Source organism: Pholcus phalangioides, unplaced genomic scaffold (assembly GCF_987345545.1).
Source record: "Pholcus phalangioides strain wild (caught in Gottingen) unplaced genomic scaffold, Ppha-v1.0 ptg000036l_1, whole genome shotgun sequence".
NCBI classification, from domain to species: domain Eukaryota; kingdom Metazoa; phylum Arthropoda; class Arachnida; order Araneae; family Pholcidae; genus Pholcus; species Pholcus phalangioides.
In genome coordinates, this window is record NW_028301623.1 from 998698 (window position 1) to 1023528 (window position 24831).

Consider the following 24831-nt stretch of genomic DNA (forward strand, 5'->3'; position numbering starts at 1 on the left):
AGAAGTGACAATTTATATATCTTAGCCAAATGGTCGAGAAGCGACAATTTATTTATCTTAGTCAAATGGCCGAGATGCGACAGTTTATTTATCTTAGCCAAATGGCCGAGAAATGTCAAGTTATTCCGATTGGCCAAACTGCCGGGAAGCGGATTCACCTTAGCTATACGGCAGACAGTGGTAAGTGATTTATATCAGCTATATGGCTGAGAAGCCGTAAGTCTTTCATCTTAGCCAAATGGCCGAGAAGCGGCAATTTATATATCTCAGCCAAATGGGCGAGCAACAATTTGTCATTTATCTTAGCCAAATGCCAGAGAACCGACAATTTATTTATCTCAGCCAAATGGCCGAGAAGTGACAATTTTTTCATTTTATCCTCCTAAATACGGATTATGACTAAATTTTCCCAAAAAATTGTAATTTATTGTTTTAAATGCAATTTGCTAATTACTGCTGCAGTTGCTGAAGGGCGTGGAAATGAAGGGCCGCTGGTACAAATCTCAATAAACAAAAATATATTTCACGAGAAAAATATTCAAATGATCATTGACCATGTTTCGTTGAGAAAAATACGGTAAACCGGTATCTTTTATAAACGAATACGTTAAATTCGAGACATCACCCATTGTCATCAAAAACATTGTTAGAAGTAAGTAACCGTAATAAAAATTTTAAAAAAAAACATGTCAAACGTGACGTTAAATATGCGAGATGAATATTTATAATTTTTGCCATAATTATCATATAATTTATATTATGAAAACACTTTGTATTCGCGATTATATTACAAATTCAAATAAGTATCATTGAAAAAAAATGGGACAAATTTGTGGAATTACAGGAATATCTCTTAATACGAGACACAAGTGGTGCGTCATATTGTTTCAGACGTTTTACTGGTGCTTGTTTCCAGAAAGTTGAGAGACACTATTCTATACTTATTTCATATTCAAAACGATGTTTTCAATATGAATGTGCTGCCATCTAGGGAGAAGATGCTAGGCACATGTTCTTGATGAAACAAATAATTATAACATTTTTCAACAAAAAAGCAAAGATTTTATCCAGAAAACATGTAAAAAAACATAGACAATAAATAAAAATATTATAGTTATTTCCGTTTATGCAAAAATATATTGACGGTTAAACTTTTCTTCAGGCAACAATATTGATATAATTTCTCAAATCATAAATGCGTATGCTCTGGCTTCTCTTCATCCTTCGAGCTAATCTTTCGCCTTTTACTAAAGATTACCGTGGAGAGGAGCAACATAAATGAGCTTAAGGAAATTTTTGGGACCCCGAGAGGGGTTTATTATTGTTCATGTAGTGAAGTGGTGGGTCCGCGCCAGACCTATCTAGAGAAAGGCGTCATAGTTGCTATGGAAAAACAGGTCGCGAATTCCATATTTTGTCAGGTGCTCGCTCTTCTATCATTTTCGTCTTATTTTAAATTTCATCCTTTAATTTTATTTAATTTTCAAAAGGCCCTTCTAAGGATCAAATTTCTTTCTTGAGCCGCTTTTACGCTATAAAAGTTTGACGAAAGTCTTTTATAAAACTTGAAGAATGTTAGCACATCTGTTACATTCAAGCCAACTTAGCTAATCCGCCAATTGGTTGCATTTATCAAGTTTTATAAACGAACTTTTATCAACTTTTTATAGTGTAATGCCGGATTTGAAGTTATATTTGTTATTTTTTTTCATCTCGTTGCTTTTTTGTCGAGTTTTTAATCGTTACCTTTGTTGATTTTTTTGACGTTATTTGATATGGCGAGTGGTGGAGCATCGAGTTGCTTCTTAGGATGTGAAAGAAGTTCAAGAACTGAATGGGCTCATTTCTTTCGCTTTCCGAAAGACAGCAGGTTAGCTTCAATTTCGGCCGGTAAAAGGTTGACCAAAGCTGGTTTTAAGACATGATATTTACCGTAGTGTGTGTGTGTGGAGGACCTAGCCTTGAAAGTGGAGTGTCAATCAAAATAGACATGGGCGTGGCTAAGCCAAGGTGCTCGCGCTTATTTCGCCTCTCACACTAGTTTTTATTGCGCCTACCTTCAATGCATTGTGGGAACGCTTACTCTTTAACCAGCTTTGGTTCACCCCTCCTAAGCTGGCAATTTGACTTTTTTAATGGAGGCTTGGAACCTTATAAACTCCCTTCATTTTTTATATCAGTTATATTTTTAAACAATTTTTTCTTTATGACCTTTTTATTTTTCTCTTTCAGTGGAACGGTTCTTAATGTTTTGTGTTCCAAGGAAAATAAATTTCACGGACCCTCTCCCGTGCCTATGAAATGAAGGCCACGAACTCCTTTAAAAAATTATACTCTGTATAGCAATGTAAAAACAATGAGTCAATTGTTTTTTCATACAAGCTCACGGCCCGCCGAAGTCTCTCTGAGGACCCCAAAGTAAGAGAAACACTGCAATGGGGGATAGGGTATCAAAGATCCCTGGTTTCAAAATTTAAGGAAGCAAAGCACAAAATAATGGTTGTAAAAAATATTATGGGACTATGAAGTTTCACTGAGGGAAATTAGGATTTCAGAGATGCTTTGACGGGGCATGGCCTAAGAAAGGTCGGGAACCACTGCGTCAGAGCCTCCACACATAGCTCCGCCATGGTTCTTCATTAGTCCTCACTTCTCAAGTAAATCAGTTCCACAGGCCGCCAACAGTATTTTTTCCCCCAAACTTTTTTTCCGTTCTTTGAATTTGAAGATCTCAACGAATCTTGCACTTATAAACGATGATTTTTTTGTCATCGGGAGAGACAGGGCAATAATATTTCTCATTGGCTTTTTTAAGCACAAAGTCTGCGTTTGAAAAGTAAATTTTTTTCATTTTAAATAACTATACAACCCCTTTGAACGATCGGTGATCGTTTTTAATTATTTATTTCTTTTTTTATCAATTAATCTCATTATTAGTTTTGTAAACTGGCAATAGTGAGTCGAATTCTAACCGTCGTGGTGACAAGTCGTACAACATGCATTTTGCTCGCGTATGTTTTGTGTACCAAATAAATATATTTGGCGTGGTATGTCGGTTCGTAATTGTGAGCAAGTGGCCGCGAAGCAAAGCTCCAAGAAATCAGCAGCCGTAAATAGTGAAGCGCCACCCTTGCAACATGAATGATGCATACGAGTTCTACACGCTATTTGGATATTTTCTTTAATTCAAAGTATGCCTCTAGGAACAACGTAAAATGGTCAATAGAGCCTGGGCTGTACACGGTATGAAATGAAATGATTCGCCAGTAAAATGCGTTGGGTACTGGAAAGTGGCAAACTGTAGGTACCAGTAGCCATGCACCCTTTTTAGATACGGTGTATATAAGTTGTAATATAGATTTGGTATATAGGCTTATGTATATCAGCTATATGGCTGAGAAGCAGTAAGTCTTTCGTCTTAGCTAAATGGCCGAGAAGCGACAATTTATTTCTCTCAGCCAAATGGCCTAGAAGTGACAATTTATATATCTTAGCCAAATGGTCGAGAAGCGACAATTTATTTATCTCAGCCACATGGCTGAGAAGTGACAATTTATTTATCTTAGTCAAATGGCCGAGATGCGACAGTTTATTTATCTTAGCCAAATGGCCGAGAAATGTCAAGTTATTCCGATTGGCCAAACTGCCGGGAAGCGGATTCACCTTAGCTATACGGCAGACAGTGGTAAGTGATTTATATCAGCTATATGGCTGAGAAGCCGTAAGTCTTTCATCTTAGCCAAATGGCCGAGAAGCGGCAATTTATATATCTCAGCCAAATGGGCGAGCAACAATTTGTCATTTATCTTAGCCAAATGCCAGAGAACCGACAATTTATTTATCTCAGCCAAATGGCCGAGAAGTGACAATTTTTTCATTTTATCCCCCTAAATACGGATTATCACTAAATTTTCCCAAAAAATTGTAATTTATTGTTTTAAATGCAATTTGCTAATTACTGCTGCAGTTGCTGAAGGGCGTGGAAATAAAGGGCCGCTGGTACAAATCTCAATAAACAAAAATATATTTCACGAAAAAAATATTCAAATGATCATTGACCATGTTTCGTTGAGAAAAATACGGTAAACCGGTATCTTTTATAAACGAATACGTTAAATTCGAGACATCACCCATTGTCATCAAAAACATTGTTAGAAGTAAGTAACCGTAATAAAAATTTTAAAAAGAAACATGTCAAACGTGACGTTAAATATGCGAGATGAATATTTATAATTTTTGCCATAATTATCATATAATTTATATTATGAAAACACTTTGTATTCGCGATTATATTACAAATTCAAATAAGTATCATTGAAAAAAAATGGGACAAATTTGTGGAATTACAGGAATATCTCTTAATACGAGACACAAGTGGTGCGTCATATTGTTTCAGACGTTTTACTGGTGCTTGTTTCCAGAAAGTTGAGAGACACTATTCTATACTTATTTCATATTCAAAACGATGTTTTCAATATGAATGTGCTGCCATCTAGGGAGAAGATGCTAGGCACATGTTCTTGATGAAACAAATAATTATAACATTTTTCAACAAAAAAGCAAAGATTTTATCCAGAAAACATGTAAAAAAACATAGACAATAAATAAAAATATTATAGTTATTTCCGTTTATGCAAAAATATATTGACGGTTAAACTTTTCTTCAGGCAACAATATTGATATAATTTCTCAAATCATAAATGCGTATGCTCTGGCTTCTCTTCAACCTTCGAGCTAATCTTTCGCCTTTTACTAAAGATTACCGTGGAGAGGAGCAACATAAATGAGCTTAAGGAAATTTTTGGGACCCCGAGAGGGGTTTATTATTGTTCATGTAGTGAAGTGGTGGGTCCGCGCCAGACCTATCTAGAGAAAGGCGTCATAGTTGCTATGGAAAAACAGGTCGCGAATTCCATATTTTGTCAGGTGCTCGCTCTTCTATCATTTTCGTCTTATTTTAAATTTCATCCTTAAATTTTATTTAATTTTCAAAAGGCCCTTCTAAGGATCAAATTTCTTTCTTGAGCCGGTATTACGCTATAAAAGTTTGACGAAAGTCTTTTATAAAACTTGAAGAATGTTAGCACATCTGTTACATTCAAGCCAACTTAGCTAATCCGCCAATTGGTTGCATTTATCAAGTTTTATAAACGAACTTTTATCAACTTTTTATAGTGTAATGCCGGATTTGAAGTTATATTTGTTATTTTTTTTCATCTCGTTGCTTTTTTGTCGAGTTTTTAATCGTTACCTTTGTTGATTTTTTTGACGTTATTTGATATGGCGAGTGGTGGAGCATCGAGTTGCTTCTTAGGATGTGAAAGAAGTTCAAGAACTGAATGGGCTCATTTCTTTCGCTTTCCGAAAGACAGCAGGTTAGCTTCAATTTCGGCCGGTAAAAGGTTGACCAAAGCTGGTTTTAAGACATGATATTTACCGTAGTGTGTGTGTGTGGAGGACCTAGCCTTGAAAGTGGAGTGTCAATCAAAATAGACATGGGCGTGGCTAAGCCAAGGTGCTCGCGCTTATTTCGCCTCTCACACTAGTTTTTATTGCGCCTACCTTCAATGCATTGTGGGAACGCTTACTCTTTAACCAGCTTTGGTTCACCCCTCCTAAGCTGGCAATTTGACTTTTTTAATGGAGGCTTGGAACCTTATAAACTCCCTTCATTTTTTATATCAGTTATATTTTTGAACAATTTTTTCTTTATGGCCTTTTTATTTTTCTCTTTCAGTGGAACGGTTCTTAATGTTTTGTGTTCCAAGGAAAATAAATTTCACGGACCCTCTCCCGTGCCTATGAAATGAAGGCCACGAACTCCTTTAAAAAATTATACTCTGTATAGCAATGTAAAAACAATGAGTCAATTGTTTTTTCATACAAGCTCACGGCCCGCCGAAGTCTCTCTGAGGACCCCAAAGTAAGAGAAACACTGCAATGGGGGATAGGGTATCAAAGATCCCTGGTTTCAAAATTTAAGGAAGCAAAGCACAAAATAATGGTTGTAAAAAATATTATGGGACTATGAAGTTTCACTGAGGGAAATTAGGATTTCAGAGATGCTTTGACGGGGCATGGCCTAAGAAAGGTCGGGAACCACTGCGTCAGAGCCTCCACACATAGCTCCGCCATGGTTCTTCATTAGTCCTCACTTCTCAAGTAAATCAGTTCCACAGGCCGCCAACAGTATTTTTTCCCCCAAACTTTTTTTCCGTTCTTTGAATTTGAAGATCTCAACGAATCTTGCACTTATAAACGATGATTTTTTTGTCATCGGGAGAGACAGGGCAATAATATTTCTCATTGGCTTTTTTAAGCACAAAGTCTGCGTTTGAAAAGTAAATTTTTTTCATTTTAAATAACTATACAACCCCTTTGAACGATCGGTGATCGTTTTTAATTATTTATTTCTTTTTTTATCAATTAATCTCATTATTAGTTTTGTAAACTGGCAATAGTGAGTCGAATTCTAACCGTCGTGGTGACAAGTCGTACAACATGCATTTTGCTCGCGTATGTTTTGTGTACCAAATAAATATATTTGGCGTGGTATGTCGGTTCGTAATTGTGAGCAAGTGGCCGCGAAGCAAAGCTCCAAGAAATCAGCAGCCGTAAATAGTGAAGCGCCACCCTTGCAACATGAATGATGCATACGAGTTCTACACGCTATTTGGATATTTTCTTTAATTCAAAGTATGCCTCTAGGAACAACGTAAAATGGTCAATAGAGCCTGGGCTGTACACGGTATGAAATGAAATGATTCGCCAGTAAAATGCGTTGGGTACTGGAAAGTGGCAAACTGTAGGTACTAGTAGCCATGCACCCTTTTTAGATACGGTGTATATAAGTTGTAATATAGATTTGGTATATAGGCTTATGTATATCAGCTATATGGCTGAGAAGCAGTAAGTCTTTCGTCTTAGCTAAATGGCCGAGAAGCGACAATTTATTTCTCTCAGCCAAATGGCCTAGAAGTGACAATTTATATATCTTAGCCAAATGGTCGAGAAGCGACAATTTATTTATCTCAGCCACATGGCTGAGAAGTGACAATTTATTTATCTTAGTCAAATGGCCGAGATGCGACAGTTTATTTATCTTAGCCAAATGGCCGAGAAATGTCAAGTTATTCCGATTGGCCAAACTGCCGGGAAGCGGATTCACCTTAGCTATACGGCAGACAGTGGTAAGTGATTTATATCAGCTATATGGCTGAGAAGCCGTAAGTCTTTCATCTTAGCCAAATGGCCGAGAAGCGGCAATTTATATATCTCAGCCAAATGGGCGAGCAACAATTTGTCATTTATCTTAGCCAAATGCCAGAGAACCGACAATTTATTTATCTCAGCCAAATGGCCGAGAAGTGACAATTTTTTCATTTTATCCCCCTAAATACGGATTATCACTAAATTTTCCCAAAAAATTGTAATTTATTGTTTTAAATGCAATTTGCTAATTACTGCTGCAGTTGCTGAAGGGCGTGGAAATAAAGGGCCGCTGGTACAAATCTCAATAAACAAAAATATATTTCACGAAAAAAATATTCAAATGATCATTGACCATGTTTCGTTGAGAAAAATACGGTAAACCGGTATCTTTTATAAACGAATACGTTAAATTCGAGACATCACCCATTGTCATCAAAAACATTGTTAGAAGTAAGTAACCGTAATAAAAATTTTAAAAAGAAACATGTCAAACGTGACGTTAAATATGCGAGATGAATATTTATAATTTTTGCCATAATTATCATATAATTTATATTATGAAAACACTTTGTATTCGCGATTATATTACAAATTCAAATAAGTATCATTGAAAAAAAATGGGACAAATTTGTGGAATTACAGGAATATCTCTTAATACGAGACACAAGTGGTGCGTCATATTGTTTCAGACGTTTTACTGGTGCTTGTTTCCAGAAAGTTGAGAGACACTATTCTATACTTATTTCATATTCAAAACGATGTTTTCAATATGAATGTGCTGCCATCTAGGGAGAAGATGCTAGGCACATGTTCTTGATGAAACAAATAATTATAACATTTTTCAACAAAAAAGCAAAGATTTTATCCAGAAAACATGTAAAAAAACATAGACAATAAATAAAAATATTATAGTTATTTCCGTTTATGCAAAAATATATTGACGGTTAAACTTTTCTTCAGGCAACAATATTGATATAATTTCTCAAATCATAAATGCGTATGCTCTGGCTTCTCTTCAACCTTCGAGCTAATCTTTCGCCTTTTACTAAAGATTACCGTGGAGAGGAGCAACATAAATGAGCTTAAGGAAATTTTTGGGACCCCGAGAGGGGTTTATTATTGTTCATGTAGTGAAGTGGTGGGTCCGCGCCAGACCTATCTAGAGAAAGGCGTCATAGTTGCTATGGAAAAACAGGTCGCGAATTCCATATTTTGTCAGGTGCTCGCTCTTCTATCATTTTCGTCTTATTTTAAATTTCATCCTTAAATTTTATTTAATTTTCAAAAGGCCCTTCTAAGGATCAAATTTCTTTCTTGAGCCGGTATTACGCTATAAAAGTTTGACGAAAGTCTTTTATAAAACTTGAAGAATGTTAGCACATCTGTTACATTCAAGCCAACTTAGCTAATCCGCCAATTGGTTGCATTTATCAAGTTTTATAAACGAACTTTTATCAACTTTTTATAGTGTAATGCCGGATTTGAAGTTATATTTGTTATTTTTTTTCATCTCGTTGCTTTTTTGTCGAGTTTTTAATCGTTACCTTTGTTGATTTTTTTGACGTTATTTGATATGGCGAGTGGTGGAGCATCGAGTTGCTTCTTAGGATGTGAAAGAAGTTCAAGAACTGAATGGGCTCATTTCTTTCGCTTTCCGAAAGACAGCAGGTTAGCTTCAATTTCGGCCGGTAAAAGGTTGACCAAAGCTGGTTTTAAGACATGATATTTACCGTAGTGTGTGTGTGTGGAGGACCTAGCCTTGAAAGTGGAGTGTCAATCAAAATAGACATGGGCGTGGCTAAGCCAAGGTGCTCGCGCTTATTTCGCCTCTCACACTAGTTTTTATTGCGCCTACCTTCAATGCATTGTGGGAACGCTTACTCTTTAACCAGCTTTGGTTCACCCCTCCTAAGCTGGCAATTTGACTTTTTTAATGGAGGCTTGGAACCTTATAAACTCCCTTCATTTTTTATATCAGTTATATTTTTGAACAATTTTTTCTTTATGGCCTTTTTATTTTTCTCTTTCAGTGGAACGGTTCTTAATGTTTTGTGTTCCAAGGAAAATAAATTTCACGGACCCTCTCCCGTGCCTATGAAATGAAGGCCACGAACTCCTTTAAAAAATTATACTCTGTATAGCAATGTAAAAACAATGAGTCAATTGTTTTTTCATACAAGCTCACGGCCCGCCGAAGTCTCTCTGAGGACCCCAAAGTAAGAGAAACACTGCAATGGGGGATAGGGTATCAAAGATCCCTGGTTTCAAAATTTAAGGAAGCAAAGCACAAAATAATGGTTGTAAAAAATATTATGGGACTATGAAGTTTCACTGAGGGAAATTAGGATTTCAGAGATGCTTTGACGGGGCATGGCCTAAGAAAGGTCGGGAACCACTGCGTCAGAGCCTCCACACATAGCTCCGCCATGGTTCTTCATTAGTCCTCACTTCTCAAGTAAATCAGTTCCACAGGCCGCCAACAGTATTTTTTCCCCCAAACTTTTTTTCCGTTCTTTGAATTTGAAGATCTCAACGAATCTTGCACTTATAAACGATGATTTTTTTGTCATCGGGAGAGACAGGGCAATAATATTTCTCATTGGCTTTTTTAAGCACAAAGTCTGCGTTTGAAAAGTAAATTTTTTTCATTTTAAATAACTATACAACCCCTTTGAACGATCGGTGATCGTTTTTAATTATTTATTTCTTTTTTTATCAATTAATCTCATTATTAGTTTTGTAAACTGGCAATAGTGAGTCGAATTCTAACCGTCGTGGTGACAAGTCGTACAACATGCATTTTGCTCGCGTATGTTTTGTGTACCAAATAAATATATTTGGCGTGGTATGTCGGTTCGTAATTGTGAGCAAGTGGCCGCGAAGCAAAGCTCCAAGAAATCAGCAGCCGTAAATAGTGAAGCGCCACCCTTGCAACATGAATGATGCATACGAGTTCTACACGCTATTTGGATATTTTCTTTAATTCAAAGTATGCCTCTAGGAACAACGTAAAATGGTCAATAGAGCCTGGGCTGTACACGGTATGAAATGAAATGATTCGCCAGTAAAATGCGTTGGGTACTGGAAAGTGGCAAACTGTAGGTACTAGTAGCCATGCACCCTTTTTAGATACGGTGTATATAAGTTGTAATATAGATTTGGTATATAGGCTTATGTATATCAGCTATATGGCTGAGAAGCAGTAAGTCTTTCGTCTTAGCTAAATGGCCGAGAAGCGACAATTTACTTGTCTCAGCCAAATGGCCTAGAAGTGACAATTTATATATCTTAGCCAAATGGTCGAGAAGCGACAATTTATTTATCTCAGCCACATGGCTGAGAAGTGACAATTTATTTATCTTAGTCAAATGGCCGAGATGCGACAGTTTATTTATCTTAGCCAAATGGCCGAGAAATGTCAAGTTATTCCGATTGGCCAAACTGCCGGGAAGCGGATTCACCTTAGCTATACGGCAGACAGTGGTAAGTGATTTATATCAGCTATATGGCTGAGAAGCCGTAAGTCTTTCATCTTAGCCAAATGGCCGAGAAGCGGCAATTTATATATCTCAGCCAAATGGGCGAGCAACAATTTGTCATTTATCTTAGCCAAATGCCAGAGAACCGACAATTTATTTATCTCAGCCAAATGGCCGAGAAGTGACAATTTTTTCATTTTATCCCCCTAAATACGGATTATCACTAAATTTTCCCAAAAAATTGTAATTTATTGTTTTAAATGCAATTTGCTAATTACTGCTGCAGTTGCTGAAGGGCGTGGAAATAAAGGGCCGCTGGTACAAATCTCAATAAACAAAAATATATTTCACGAAAAAAATATTCAAATGATCATTGACCATGTTTCGTTGAGAAAAATACGGTAAACCGGTATCTTTTATAAACGAATACGTTAAATTCGAGACATCACCCATTGTCATCAAAAACATTGTTAGAAGTAAGTAACCGTAATAAAAATTTTAAAAAGAAACATGTCAAACGTGACGTTAAATACGCGAGATGAATATTTATAATTTTTGCCATAATTATCATATAATTTATATTATGAAAACACTTTGTATTCGCGATTATATTACAAATTCAAATAAGTATCATTGAAAAAAAATGGGACAAATTTGTGGAATTACAGGAATATCTCTTAATACGAGACACAAGTGGTGCGTCATATTGTTTCAGACGTTTTACTGGTGCTTGTTTCCAGAAAGTTGAGAGACACTATTCTATACTTATTTCATATTCAAAACGATGTTTTCAATATGAATGTGCTGCCATCTAGGGAGAAGATGCTAGGCACATGTTCTTGATGAAACAAATAATTATAACATTTTTCAACAAAAAAGCAAAGATTTTATCCAGAAAACATGTAAAAAAACATAGACAATAAATAAAAATATTATAGTTATTTCCGTTTATGCAAAAATATATTGACGGTTAAACTTTTCTTCAGGCAACAATATTGATATAATTTCTCAAATCATAAATGCGTATGCTCTGGCTTCTCTTCAACCTTCGAGCTAATCTTTCGCCTTTTACTAAAGATTACCGTGGAGAGGAGCAACATAAATGAGCTTAAGGAAATTTTTGGGACCCCGAGAGGGGTTTATTATTGTTCATGTAGTGAAGTGGTGGGTCCGCGCCAGACCTATCTGGAGAAAGGCGTCATAGTTGCTATGGAAAAACAGGTCGCGAATTCCATATTTTGTCAGGTGCTCGCTCTTCTATCATTTTCGTCTTATTTTAAATTTCATCCTTTAATTTTATTTAATTTTCAAAAGGCCCTTCTAAGGATCAAATTTCTTTCTTGAGCCGGTATTACGCTATAAAAGTTTGACGAAAGTCTTTTATAAAACTTGAAGAATGTTAGCACATCTGTTACATTCAAGCCAACTTAGCTAATCCGCCAATTGGTTGCATTTATCAAGTTTTATAAACGAACTTTTATCAACTTTTTATATTGTAATGCCGGATTTGAAGTTATATTTGTTATTTTTTTTCATCTCGTTGCTTTTTTGTCGAGTTTTTAATCGTTACCTTTGTTGATTTTTTTGACGTTATTTGATATGGCGAGTGGTGGAGCATCGAGTTGCTTCTTAGGATGTGAAAGAAGTTCAAGAACTGAATGGGCTCATTTCTTTCGCTTTCCGAAAGACAGCAGGTTAGCTTCAATTTCGGCCGGTAAAAGGTTGACCAAAGCTGGTTTTAAGACATGATATTTACCGTAGTGTGTGTGTGTGGAGGACCTAGCCTTGAAAGTGGAGTGTCAATCAAAATAGACATGGGCGTGGCTAAGCCAAGGTGCTCGCGCTTATTTCGCCTCTCACACTAGTTTTTATTGCGCCTACCTTCAATGCATTGTGGGAACGCTTACTCTTTAACCAGCTTTGGTTCACCCCTCCTAAGCTGGCAATTTGACTTTTTTAATGGAGGCTTGGAACCTTATAAACTCCCTTCATTTTTTATATCAGTTATATTTTTGAACAATTTTTTCTTTATGGCCTTTTTATTTTTCTCTTTCAGTGGAACGGTTCTTAATGTTTTGTGTTCCAAGGAAAATAAATTTCACGGACCCTCTCCCGTGCCTATGAAATGAAGGCCACGAACTCCTTTAAAAAATTATACTCTGTATAGCAATGTAAAAACAATGAGTCAATTGTTTTTTCATACAAGCTCACGGCCCGCCGAAGTCTCTCTGAGGACCCCAAAGTAAGAGAAACACTGCAATGGGGGATAGGGTATCAAAGATCCCTGGTTTCAAAATTTAAGGAAGCAAAGCACAAAATAATGGTTGTAAAAAATATTATGGGACTATGAAGTTTCACTGAGGGAAATTAGGATTTCAGAGATGCTTTGACGGGGCATGGCCTAAGAAAGGTCGGGAACCACTGCGTCAGAGCCTCCACACATAGCTCCGCCATGGTTCTTCATTAGTCCTCACTTCTCAAGTAAATCAGTTCCACAGGCCGCCAACAGTATTTTTTCCCCCAAACTTTTTTTCCGTTCTTTGAATTTGAAGATCTCAACGAATCTTGCACTTATAAACGATGATTTTTTTGTCATCGGGAGAGACAGGGCAATAATATTTCTCATTGGCTTTTTTAAGCACAAAGTCTGCGTTTGAAAAGTAAATTTTTTTCATTTTAAATAACTATACAACCCCTTTGAACGATCGGTGATCGTTTTTAATTATTTATTTCTTTTTTTATCAATTAATCTCATTATTAGTTTTGTAAACTGGCAATAGTGAGTCGAATTCTAACCGTCGTGGTGACAAGTCGTACAACATGCATTTTGCTCGCGTATGTTTTGTGTACCAAATAAATATATTTGGCGTGGTATGTCGGTTCGTAATTGTGAGCAAGTGGCCGCGAAGCAAAGCTCCAAGAAATCAGCAGCCGTAAATAGTGAAGCGCCACCCTTGCAACATGAATGATGCATACGAGTTCTACACGCTATTTGGATATTTTCTTTAATTCAAAGTATGCCTCTAGGAACAACGTAAAATGGTCAATAGAGCCTGGGCTGTACACGGTATGAAATGAAATGATTCGCCAGTAAAATGCGTTGGGTACTGGAAAGTGGCAAACTGTAGGTACTAGTAGCCATGCACCCTTTTTAGATACGGTGTATATAAGTTGTAATATAGATTTAGTATATAGGCTTATGTATATCAGCTATATGGCTGAGAAGCAGTAAGTCTTTCGTCTTAGCTAAATGGCCGAGAAGCGACAATTTATTTCTCTCAGCCAAATGGCCTAGAAGTGACAATTTATATATCTTAGCCAAATGGTCGAGAAGCGACAATTTATTTATCTTAGTCAAATGGCCGAGATGCGACAGTTTATTTATCTTAGCCAAATGGCCGAGAAATGTCAAGTTATTCCGATTGGCCAAACTGCCGGGAAGCGGATTCACCTTAGCTATACGGCAGACAGTGGTAAGTGATTTATATCAGCTATATGGCTGAGAAGCCGTAAGTCTTTCATCTTAGCCAAATGGCCGAGAAGCGGCAATTTATATATCTCAGCCAAATGGGCGAGCAACAATTTGTCATTTATCTTAGCCAAATGCCAGAGAACCGACAATTTATTTATCTCAGCCAAATGGCCGAGAAGTGACAATTTTTTCATTTTATCCTCCTAAATACGGATTATCACTAAATTTTCCCAAAAAATTGTAATTTATTGTTTTAAATGCAATTTGCTAATTACTGCTGCAGTTGCTGAAGGGCGTGGAAATAAAGGGCCGCTGGTACAAATCTCAATAAACAAAAATATATTTCACGAAAAAAATATTCAAATGATCATTGACCATGTTTCGTTGAGAAAAATACGGTAAACCGGTATCTTTTATAAACGAATACGTTAAATTCGAGACATCACCCATTGTCATCAAAAACATTGTTAGAAGTAAGTAACCGTAATAAAAATTTTTAAAAAAAACATGTCAAACGTGACGTTAAATATGCGAGATGAATATTTATAATTTTTGCCATAATTATCATATAATTTATATTATGAAAACACTTTGTATTCGCGATTATATTACAAATTCAAATAAGTATCATTGAAAAAAAATGGGACAAATTTGTGGAATTACAGGAATATCTCTTAATACGAGACACAAGTGGTGCGTCATATTGTTTCAGACGTTTTACTGGTGCTTGTTTCCAGAAAGTTGAGAGACACTATTCTATACTTATTTCATATTCAAAACGATGTTTTCAATATGAATGTGCTGCCATCTAGGGAGAAGATGCTAGGCACATGTTCTTGATGAAACAAATAATTATAACATTTTTCAACAAAAAAGCAAAGATTTTATCCAGAAAACATGTAAAAAAACATAGACAATAAATAAAAATATTATAGTTATTTCCGTTTATGCAAAAATATATTGACGGTTAAACTTTTCTTCAGGCAACAATATTGATATAATTTCTCAAATCATAAATGCGTATGCTCTGGCTTCTCTTCAACCTTCGAGCTAATCTTTCGCCTTTTACTAAAGATTACCGTGGAGAGGAGCAACATAAATGAGCTTAAGGAAATTTTTGGGACCCCGAGAGGGGTTTATTATTGTTCATGTAGTGAAGTGGTGGGTCCGCGCCAGACCTATCTAGAGAAAGGCGTCATAGTTGCTATGGAAAAACAGGTCGCGAATTCCATATTTTGTCAGGTGCTCGCTCTTCTATCATTTTCGTCTTATTTTAAATTTCATCCTTTAATTTTATTTAATTTTCAAAAGGCCCTTCTAAGGATCAAATTTCTTTCTTGAGCCGGTATTACGCTATAAAAGTTTGACGAAAGTCTTTTATAAAACTTGAAGAATGTTAGCACATCTGTTACATTCAAGCCAACTTAGCTAATCCGCCAATTGGTTGCATTTATCAAGTTTTATAAACGAACTTTTATCAACTTTTTATAGTGTAATGCCGGATTTGAAGTTATATTTGTTATTTTTTTTCATCTCGTTGCTTTTTTGTCGAGTTTTTAATCGTTACCTTTGTTGATTTTTTTGACGTTATTTGATATGGCGAGTGGTGGAGCATCGAGTTGCTTCTTAGGATGTGAAAGAAGTTCAAGAACTGAATGGGCTCATTTCTTTCGCTTTCCGAAAGACAGCAGGTTAGCTTCAATTTCGGCCGGTAAAAGGTTGACCAAAGCTGGTTTTAAGACATGATATTTACCGTAGTGTGTGTGTGTGGAGGACCTAGCCTTGAAAGTGGAGTGTCAATCAAAATAGACATGGGCGTGGCTAAGCCAAGGTGCTCGCGCTTATTTCGCCTCTCACACTAGTTTTTATTGCGCCTACCTTCAATGCATTGTGGGAACGCTTACTCTTTAACCAGCTTTGGTTCACCCCTCCTAAGCTGGCAATTTGACTTTTTTAATGGAGGCTTGGAACCTTATAAACTCCCTTCATTTTTTATATCAGTTATATTTTTAAACAATTTTTTCTTTATGACCTTTTTATTTTTCTCTTTCAGTGGAACGGTTCTTAATGTTTTGTGTTCCAAGGAAAATAAATTTCACGGACCCTCTCCCGTGCCTATGAAATGAAGGCCACGAACTCCTTTAAAAAATTATACTCTGTATAGCAATGTAAAAACAATGAGTCAATTGTTTTTTCATACAAGCTTACGGCCCGCCGAAGTCTCTCTGAGGACCCCAAAGTAAGAGAAACACTGCAATGGGGGATAGGGTATCAAAGATCCCTGGTTTCAAAATTTAAGGAAGCAAAGCACAAAATAATGGTTGTAAAAAATATTATGGGACTATGAAGTTTCACTGAGGGAAATTAGGATTTCAGAGATGCTTTGACGGGGCATGGCCTAAGAAAGGTCGGGAACCACTGCGTCAGAGCCTCCACACATAGCTCCGCCATGGTTCTTCATTAGTCCTCACTTCTCAAGTAAATCAGTTCCACAGGTCGCCAACAGTATTTTTTCCCCCAAACTTTTTTTCCGTTCTTTGAATTTGAAGATCTCAACGAATCTTGCACTTATAAACGATGATTTTTTTGTCATCGGGAGAGACAGGGCAATAATATTTCTCATTGGCTTTTTTAAGCACAAAGTCTGCGTTTGAAAAGTAAATTTTTTTCATTTTAAATAACTATACAACCCCTTTGAACGATCGGTGATCGTTTTTAATTATTTATTTCTTTTTTTATCAATTAATCTCATTATTAGTTTTGTAAACTGGCAATAGTGAGTCGAATTCTAACCGTCGTGGTGACAAGTCGTACAACATGCATTTTGCTCGCGTATGTTTTGTGTACCAAATAAATATATTTGGCGTGGTATGTCGGTTCGTAATTGTGAGCAAGTGGCCGCGAAGCAAAGCTCCAAGAAATCAGCAGCCGTAAATAGTGAAGCGCCACCCTTGCAACATGAATGATGCATACGAGTTCTACACGCTATTTGGATATTTTCTTTAATTCAAAGTATGCCTCTAGGAACAACGTAAAATGGTCAATAGAGCCTGGGCTGTACACGGTATGAAATGAAATGATTCGCCAGTAAAATGCGTTGGGTACTGGAAAGTGGCAAACTGTAGGTACTAGTAGCCATGCACCCTTTTTAGATACGGTGTATATAAGTTGTAATATAGATTTGGTATATAGGCTTATGTATATCAGCTATATGGCTGAGAAGCAGTAAGTCTTTCATCTTAGCTAAATGGCCGAGAAGCGACAATTTACTTGTCTCAGCCAAATGGCCTAGAAGTGACAATTTATATATCTTAGCCAAATGGTCGAGAAGCGACAATTTATTTATCTTAGTCAAATGGCCGAGATGCGACAGTTTATTTATCTTAGCCAAATGGCCGAGAAATGTCAAGTTATTCCGATTGGCCAAACTGCCGGGAAGCGGATTCACCTTAGCTATACGGCAGACAGTGGTAAGTGATTTATATCAGCTATATGGCTGAGAAGCCGTAAGTCTTTCATCTTAGCCAAATGGCCGAGAAGCGGCAATTTATATATCTCAGCCAAATGGGCGAGCAACAATTTGTCATTTATCTTAGCCAAATGCCAGAGAACCGACAATTTATTTATCTCAGCCAAATGGCCGAGAAGTGACAATTTTTTCATTTTATCCTCCTAAATACGGATTATGACTAAATTTTCCCAAAAAATTGTAATTTATTGTTTTAAATGCAATTTGCTAATTACTGCTGCAGTTGCTGAAGGGCGTGGAAATGAAGGGCCGCTGGTACAAATCTCAATAAACAAAAATATATTTCACGAGAAAAATATTCAAATGATCATTGACCATGTTTCGTTGAGAAAAATACGGTAAACCGGTATCTTTTATAAACGAATACGTTAAATTCGAGACATCACCCATTGTCATCAAAAACATTGTTAGAAGTAAGTAACCGTAATAAAAATTTTTAAAAAAAACATGTCAAACGTGACGTTAAATATGCGAGATGAATATTTATAATTTTTGCCATAATTATCATATAATTTATATTATGAAAACACTTTGTATTCGCGATTATATTACAAATTCAAATAAGTATCATTGAAAAAAAATGGGACAAATTTGTGGAATTACAGGAATATCTCTTAATACGAGACACAAGTGGTGCGTCATATTGTTTCAGACGTTTTACTGGTGCTTGTTTCCAGAAAGTTGAGAGACACTATTCTATACTTATTTCATATTCAAAACGATGTTTTCAATATGAATGTGCTGCCATCTAGGGAGAAGATGCTAGGCACATGTTCTTGATGAAACAAATAATTATAACATTTTTCAACAAAAAAGCAAAGATTTTATCCAGAAAACATGTAAAAAAACATAGACAATAAATAAAAATATTATAGTTATTTCCGTTTATGCAAAAATATATTGACGGTTAAACTTTTCTTCAGGCAACAATATTGATATAATTTCTCAAATCATAAATGCGTATGCTCTGGCTTCTCTTCAACCTTCGAGCTAATCTTTCGCCTTTTACTAAAGATTACCGTGGAGAGGAGCAACATAAATGAGCTTAAGGAAATTTTTGGGACCCCGAGAGGGGTTTATTATTGTTCATGTAGTGAAGTGGTGGGTCCGCGCCAGACCTATCTGGAGAAAGGCGTCATAGTTGCTATGGAAAAACAGGTCGCGAATTCCATATTTTGTCAGGTGCTCGCTCTTCTATCATTTTCGTCTTATTTTAAATTTCATCCTTTAATTTTATTTAATTTTCAAAAGGCCCTTCTAAGGATCAAATTTCTTTCTTGAGCCGCTTTTACGCTATAAAAGTTTGACGAAAGTCTTTTATAAAACTTGAAGAATGTTAGCACATCTGTTACATTCAAGCCAACTTAGCTAATCCGCCAATTGGTTGCATTTATCAAGTTTTATAAACGAACTTTTATCAACTTTTTATAGTGTAATGCCGGATTTGAAGTTATATTTGTTATTTTTTTTCATCTCGTTGCTTTTTTGTCGAGTTTTTAATCGTTACCTTTGTTGATTTTTTTGACGTTATTTGATATGGCGAGTGGTGGAGCATCGAGTTGCTTCTTAGGATGTGAAAGAAGTTCAAGAACTGAATGGGCTCATTTCTTTCGCTTTCCGAAAGACAGCAGGTTAGCTTCAATTTCGGCCGGTAAAAGGTTGACCAAAGCTGGTTTTAAGACATGATATTTACCGTAGTGTGTGTGTGTGGAGGACCTAGCCTTGAAAGTGGAGTGTCAATCAAAATAGACATGGGCGTGGCTAAGCCAAGGTGCTCGCGCTTATTTCGCCTCTCACACTAGTTTTTATTGCGCCTACCTTCAATGCATTGTGGGAACGCTTACTCTTTAACCAGCTTTGGTTCACCCCTCCTAAGCTGGCAATTTGACTTTTTTAATGGAGGCTTGGAACCTTATAAACTCCCTTCATTTTTTATATCAGTTATATTTTTAAACAATTTTTTCTTTATGACCTTTTTATTTTTCTCTTTCAGTGGAACGGTTCTTAATGTTTTGTGTTCCAAGGAAAATAAATTTCACGGACCCTCTCCCGTGCCTATGAAATGAAGGCCACGAACTCCTTTAAAAAATTATACTCTGTATAGCAATGTAAAAACAATGAGTCAATTGTTTTTTCATACAAGCTCACGGCCCGCCGAAGTCTCTCTGAGGACCCCAAAGTAAGAGAAACACTGCAATGGGGGATAGGGTATCAAAGATCCCTGGTTTCAAAATTTAAGGAAGCAAAGCACAAAATAATGGTTGTAAAAAATATTATGGGACTATGAAGTTTCACTGAGGGAAATTAGGATTTCAGAGATGCTTTGACGGGGCATGGCCTAAGAAAGGTCGGGAACCACTGCGTCAGAGCCTCCACACATAGCTCCGCCATGGTTCTTCATTAGTCCTCACTTCTCAAGTAAATCAGTTCCACAGGCCGCCAACAGTATTTTTTCCCCCAAACTTTTTTTCCGTTCTTTGAATTTGAAGATCTCAACGAATCTTGCACTTATAAACGATGATTTTTTTGTCATCGGGAGAGACAGGGCAATAATATTTCTCATTGGCTTTTTTAAGCACAAAGTCTGCGTTTGAAAAGTAAATTTTTTTCATTTTAAATAACTATACAACCCCTTTGAACGATCGGTGATCGTTTTTAATTATTTATTTCTTTTTTTATCAATTAATCTCATTATTAGTTTTGTAAACTGGCAATAGTGAGTCGAATTCTAACCGTCGTGGTGACAAGTCGTACAACATGCATTTTGCTCGCGTATGTTTTGTGTACCAAATAAATATATTTGGCGTGGTATGTCGGTTCGTAATTGTGAGCAAGTGGCCGCGAAGCAAAGCTCCAAGAAATCAGCAGCCGTAAATAGTGAAGCGCCACCCTTGCAACATGAATGATGCATACGAGTTCTACACGCTATTTGGATATTTTCTTTAATTCAAAGTATGCCTCTAGGAACAACGTAAAATGGTCAATAGAGCCTGGGCTGTACACGGTATGAAATGAAATGATTCGCCAGTAAAATGCGTTGGGTACTGGAAAGTGGCAAACTGTAGGTACTAGTAGCCATGCACCCTTTTTAGATACGGTGTATATAAGTTGTAATATAGATTTGGTATATAGGCTTATGTATATCAGCTATATGGCTGAGAAGCAGTAAGTCTTTCGTCTTAGCTAAATGGCCGAGAAGCGACAATTTACTTGTCTCAGCCAAATGGCCTAGAAGTGACAATTTATATATCTTAGCCAAATGGTCGAGAAGCGACAATTTATTTATCTCAGCCACATGGCTGAGAAGTGACAATTTATTTATCTTAGTCAAATGGCCGAGATGCGACAGTTTATTTATCTTAGCCAAATGGCCGAGAAATGTCAAGTTATTCCGATTGGCCAAACTGCCGGGAAGCGGATTCACCTTAGCTATACGGCAGACAGTGGTAAGTGATTTATATCAGCTATATGGCTGAGAAGCCGTAAGTCTTTCATCTTAGCCAAATGGCCGAGAAGCGGCAATTTATATATCTCAGCCAAATGGGCGAGCAACAATTTGTCATTTATCTTAGCCAAATGCCAGAGAACCGACAATTTATTTATCTCAGCCAAATGGCCGAGAAGTGACAATTTTTTCATTTTATCCTCCTAAATACGGATTATCACTAAATTTTCCCAAAAAATTGTAATTTATTGTTTTAAATGCAATTTGCTAATTACTGCTGCAGTTGCTGAAGGGCGTGGAAATAAAGGGCCGCTGGTACAAATCTCAATAAACAAAAATATATTTCACGAAAAAAATATTCAAATGATCATTGACCATGTTTCGTTGAGAAAAATACGGTAAACCGGTATCTTTTATAAACGAATACGTTAAATTCGAGACATCACCCATTGTCATCAAAAACATTGTTAGAAGTAAGTAACCGTAATAAAAATTTTTAAAAAAAACATGTCAAACGTGACGTTAAATATGCGAGATGAATATTTATAATTTTTGCCATAATTATCATATAATTTATATTATGAAAACACTTTGTATTCGCGATTATATTACAAATTCAAATAAGTATCATTGAAAAAAAATGGGACAAATTTGTGGAATTACAGGAATATCTCTTAATACGAGACACAAGTGGTGCGTCATATTGTTTCAGACGTTTTACTGGTGCTTGTTTCCAGAAAGTTGAGAGACACTATTCTATACTTATTTCATATTCAAAACGATGTTTTCAATATGAATGTGCTGCCATCTAGGGAGAAGATGCTAGGCACATGTTCTTGATGAAACAAATAATTATAACATTTTTCAACAAAAAAGCAAAGATTTTATCCAGAAAACATGTAAAAAAACATAGACAATAAATAAAAATATTATAGTTATTTCCGTTTATGCAAAAATATATTGACGGTTAAACTTTTCTTCAGGCAACAATATTGATATAATTTCTCAAATCATAAATGCGTATGCTCTGGCTTCTCTTCAACCTTCGAGCTAATCTTTCGCCTTTTACTAAAGATTACCGTGGAGAGGAGCAACATAAATGAGCTTAAGGAAATTTTTGGGACCCCGAGAGGGGTTTATTATTGTTCATGTAGTGAAGTGGTGGGTCCGCGCCAGACCTATCTAGAGAAAGGCGTCATAGTTGCTATGGAAAAACAGGTCGCGAATTCCATATTTTGTCAGGTGCTCGCTCTTCTATCATTTTCGTCTTATTTTAAATTTCATCCTTTAATTTTATTTAATTTTCAAAAGGCCCTTCTAAGGATCAAATTTCTTTCTTGAGCCGCTTTTACGCTATAAAAGTTTGACGAAAGTCTTTTATAAAACTTGAAGAATGTTAGCACATCTGTTACATTCAAGCCAACTTAGCTAATCCGCCAATTGGTTGCATTTATCAAGTTTTATAAACGAACTTTTATCAACTTTTTATAGTGTAATGCCGGATTTGAAGTTATATTTGTTATTTTTTTTCATCTCGTTGCTTTTTTGTCGAGTTTTTAATCGTTACCTTTGTTGATTTTTTTGACGTTATTTGATATGGCGAGTGGTGGAGCATCGAGTTGCTTCTTAGGATGTGAAAGAAGTTCAAGAACTGAATGGGCTCATTTCTTTCGCTTTCCGAAAGACAGCAGGTTAGCTTCAATTTCGGCCGGTAAAAGGTTGACCAAAGCTGGTTTTAAGACATGATATTTACCGTAGTGTGTGTGTGTGGAGGACCTAGCCTTGAAAGTGGAGTGTCAATCAAAATAGACATGGGCGTGGCTAAGCCAAGGTGCTCGCGCTTATTTCGCCTCTCACACTACAGTTTTTATTGCGCCTACCTTCAATGCATTGTGGGAACGCTTACTCTTTAACCAGCTTTGGTTCACCCCTCCTAAGCTGGCAATTTGACTTTTTTAATGGAGGCTTGGAACCTTATAAACTCCCTTCATTTTTTATATCAGTTATATTTTTGAACAATTTTTTCTTTATGGCCTTTTTATTTTTCTCTTTCAGTGGAACGGTTCTTAATGTTTTGTGTTCCAAGGAAAATAAATTTCACGGACCCTCTCCCGTGCCTATGAAATGAAGGCCACGAACTCCTTTAAAAAATTATACTCTGTATAGCAATGTAAAAACAATGAGTCAATTGTTTTTTCATACAAGCTCACGGCCCGCCGAAGTCTCTCTGAGGACCCCAAAGTAAGAGAAACACTGCAATGGGGGATAGGGTATCAAAGATCCCTGGTTTCAAAATTTAAGGAAGCAAAGCACAAAATAATGGTTGTAAAAAATATTATGGGACTATGAAGTTTCACTGAGGGAAATTAGGATTTCAGAGATGCTTTGACGGGGCATGGCCTAAGAAAGGTCGGGAACCACTGCGTCAGAGCCTCCACACATAGCTCCGCCATGGTTCTTCATTAGTCCTCACTTCTCAAGTAAATCAGTTCCACAGGCCGCCAACAGTATTTTTTCCCCCAAACTTTTTTTCCGTTCTTTGAATTTGAAGATCTCAACGAATCTTGCACTTATAAACGATGATTTTTTTGTCATCGGGAGAGACAGGGCAATAATATTTCTCATTGGCTTTTTTAAGCACAAAGTCTGCGTTTGAAAAGTAAATTTTTTTCATTTTAAATAACTATACAACCCCTTTGAACGATCGGTGATCGTTTTTAATTATTTATTTCTTTTTTTATCAATTAATCTCATTATTAGTTTTGTAAACTGGCAATAGTGAGTCGAATTCTAACCGTCGTGGTGACAAGTCGTACAACATGCATTTTGCTCGCGTATGTTTTGTGTACCAAATAAATATATTTGGCGTGGTATGTCGGTTCGTAATTGTGAGCAAGTGGCCGCGAAGCAAAGCTCCAAGAAATCAGCAGCCGTAAATAGTGAAGCGCCACCCTTGCAACATGAATGATGCATACGAGTTCTACACGCTATTTGGATATTTTCTTTAATTCAAAGTATGCCTCTAGGAACAACGTAAAATGGTCAATAGAGCCTGGGCTGTACACGGTATGAAATGAAATGGTTCGCCAGTAAAATGCGTTGGGTACTGGAAAGTGGCAAACTGTAGGTACTAGTAGCCATGCACCCTTTTTAGATACGGTGTATATAAGTTGTAATATAGATTTGGTATATAGGCTTATGTATATCAGCTATATGGCTGAGAAGCGACAATTTACTTGTCTCAGCCAAATGGCTGAGAAGTGACAATTTATTTATCTTAGTCAAATGGCCGAGATGCGACAGTTTATTTATCTTAGCCAAATGGCCGAGAAATGTCAAGTTATTCCGATTGGCCAAACTGCCGGGAAGCGGATTCACCTTAGCTATACGGCAGACAGTGGTAAGTGATTTATATCAGCTATATGGCTGAGAAGCCGTAAGTCTTTCATCTTAGCCAAATGGCCGAGAAGCGGCAATTTATATATCTCAGCCAAATGGGCGAGCAACAATTTGTCATTTATCTTAGCCAAATGCCAGAGAACCGACAATTTATTTATCTCAGCCAAATGGCCGAGAAGTGACAATTTTTTCATTTTATCCCCCTAAATACGGATTATCACTAAATTTTCCCAAAAAATTGTAATTTATTGTTTTAAATGCAATTTGATAATTACTGCTGCAGTTGCTGAAGGGC

General features: G+C 36.5%; 7 non-coding genes across 7 annotated transcripts; all 7 read left to right on the forward strand.

Annotated features, from left to right (window-relative positions):
- Nucleotides 1-1201: 1201 nt before the first annotated feature.
- On the forward strand, nt 1202-1317 carry LOC149066005 (U5 spliceosomal RNA). The gene has a single exon (XR_016195465.1). It is a non-coding gene; the product is annotated as a U5 spliceosomal RNA (small nuclear RNA).
- A 3389-nt stretch (nt 1318-4706) lies between these two features.
- Nucleotides 4707-4822, forward strand: LOC149066006 (U5 spliceosomal RNA). Its single transcript, XR_016195582.1, has one exon. It is a non-coding gene; the product is annotated as a U5 spliceosomal RNA (small nuclear RNA).
- A 3389-nt stretch (nt 4823-8211) lies between these two features.
- On the forward strand, nt 8212-8327 carry LOC149066007 (U5 spliceosomal RNA). Its single transcript, XR_016195583.1, has one exon. It is a non-coding gene; the product is annotated as a U5 spliceosomal RNA (small nuclear RNA).
- Nucleotides 8328-11716: 3389 nt separating this feature from the next.
- On the forward strand, nt 11717-11832 carry LOC149066008 (U5 spliceosomal RNA). The gene has a single exon (XR_016195584.1). It is a non-coding gene; the product is annotated as a U5 spliceosomal RNA (small nuclear RNA).
- Nucleotides 11833-15185: 3353 nt separating this feature from the next.
- On the forward strand, nt 15186-15301 carry LOC149066009 (U5 spliceosomal RNA). The gene has a single exon (XR_016195585.1). It is a non-coding gene; the product is annotated as a U5 spliceosomal RNA (small nuclear RNA).
- A 3353-nt stretch (nt 15302-18654) lies between these two features.
- LOC149066010 (U5 spliceosomal RNA) lies at nt 18655-18770 on the forward strand. The gene has a single exon (XR_016195586.1). It is a non-coding gene; the product is annotated as a U5 spliceosomal RNA (small nuclear RNA).
- A 3389-nt stretch (nt 18771-22159) lies between these two features.
- Nucleotides 22160-22275, forward strand: LOC149066011 (U5 spliceosomal RNA). Its single transcript, XR_016195460.1, has one exon. It is a non-coding gene; the product is annotated as a U5 spliceosomal RNA (small nuclear RNA).
- The last annotated feature ends 2556 nt before the right edge of the window (nt 22276-24831 follow it).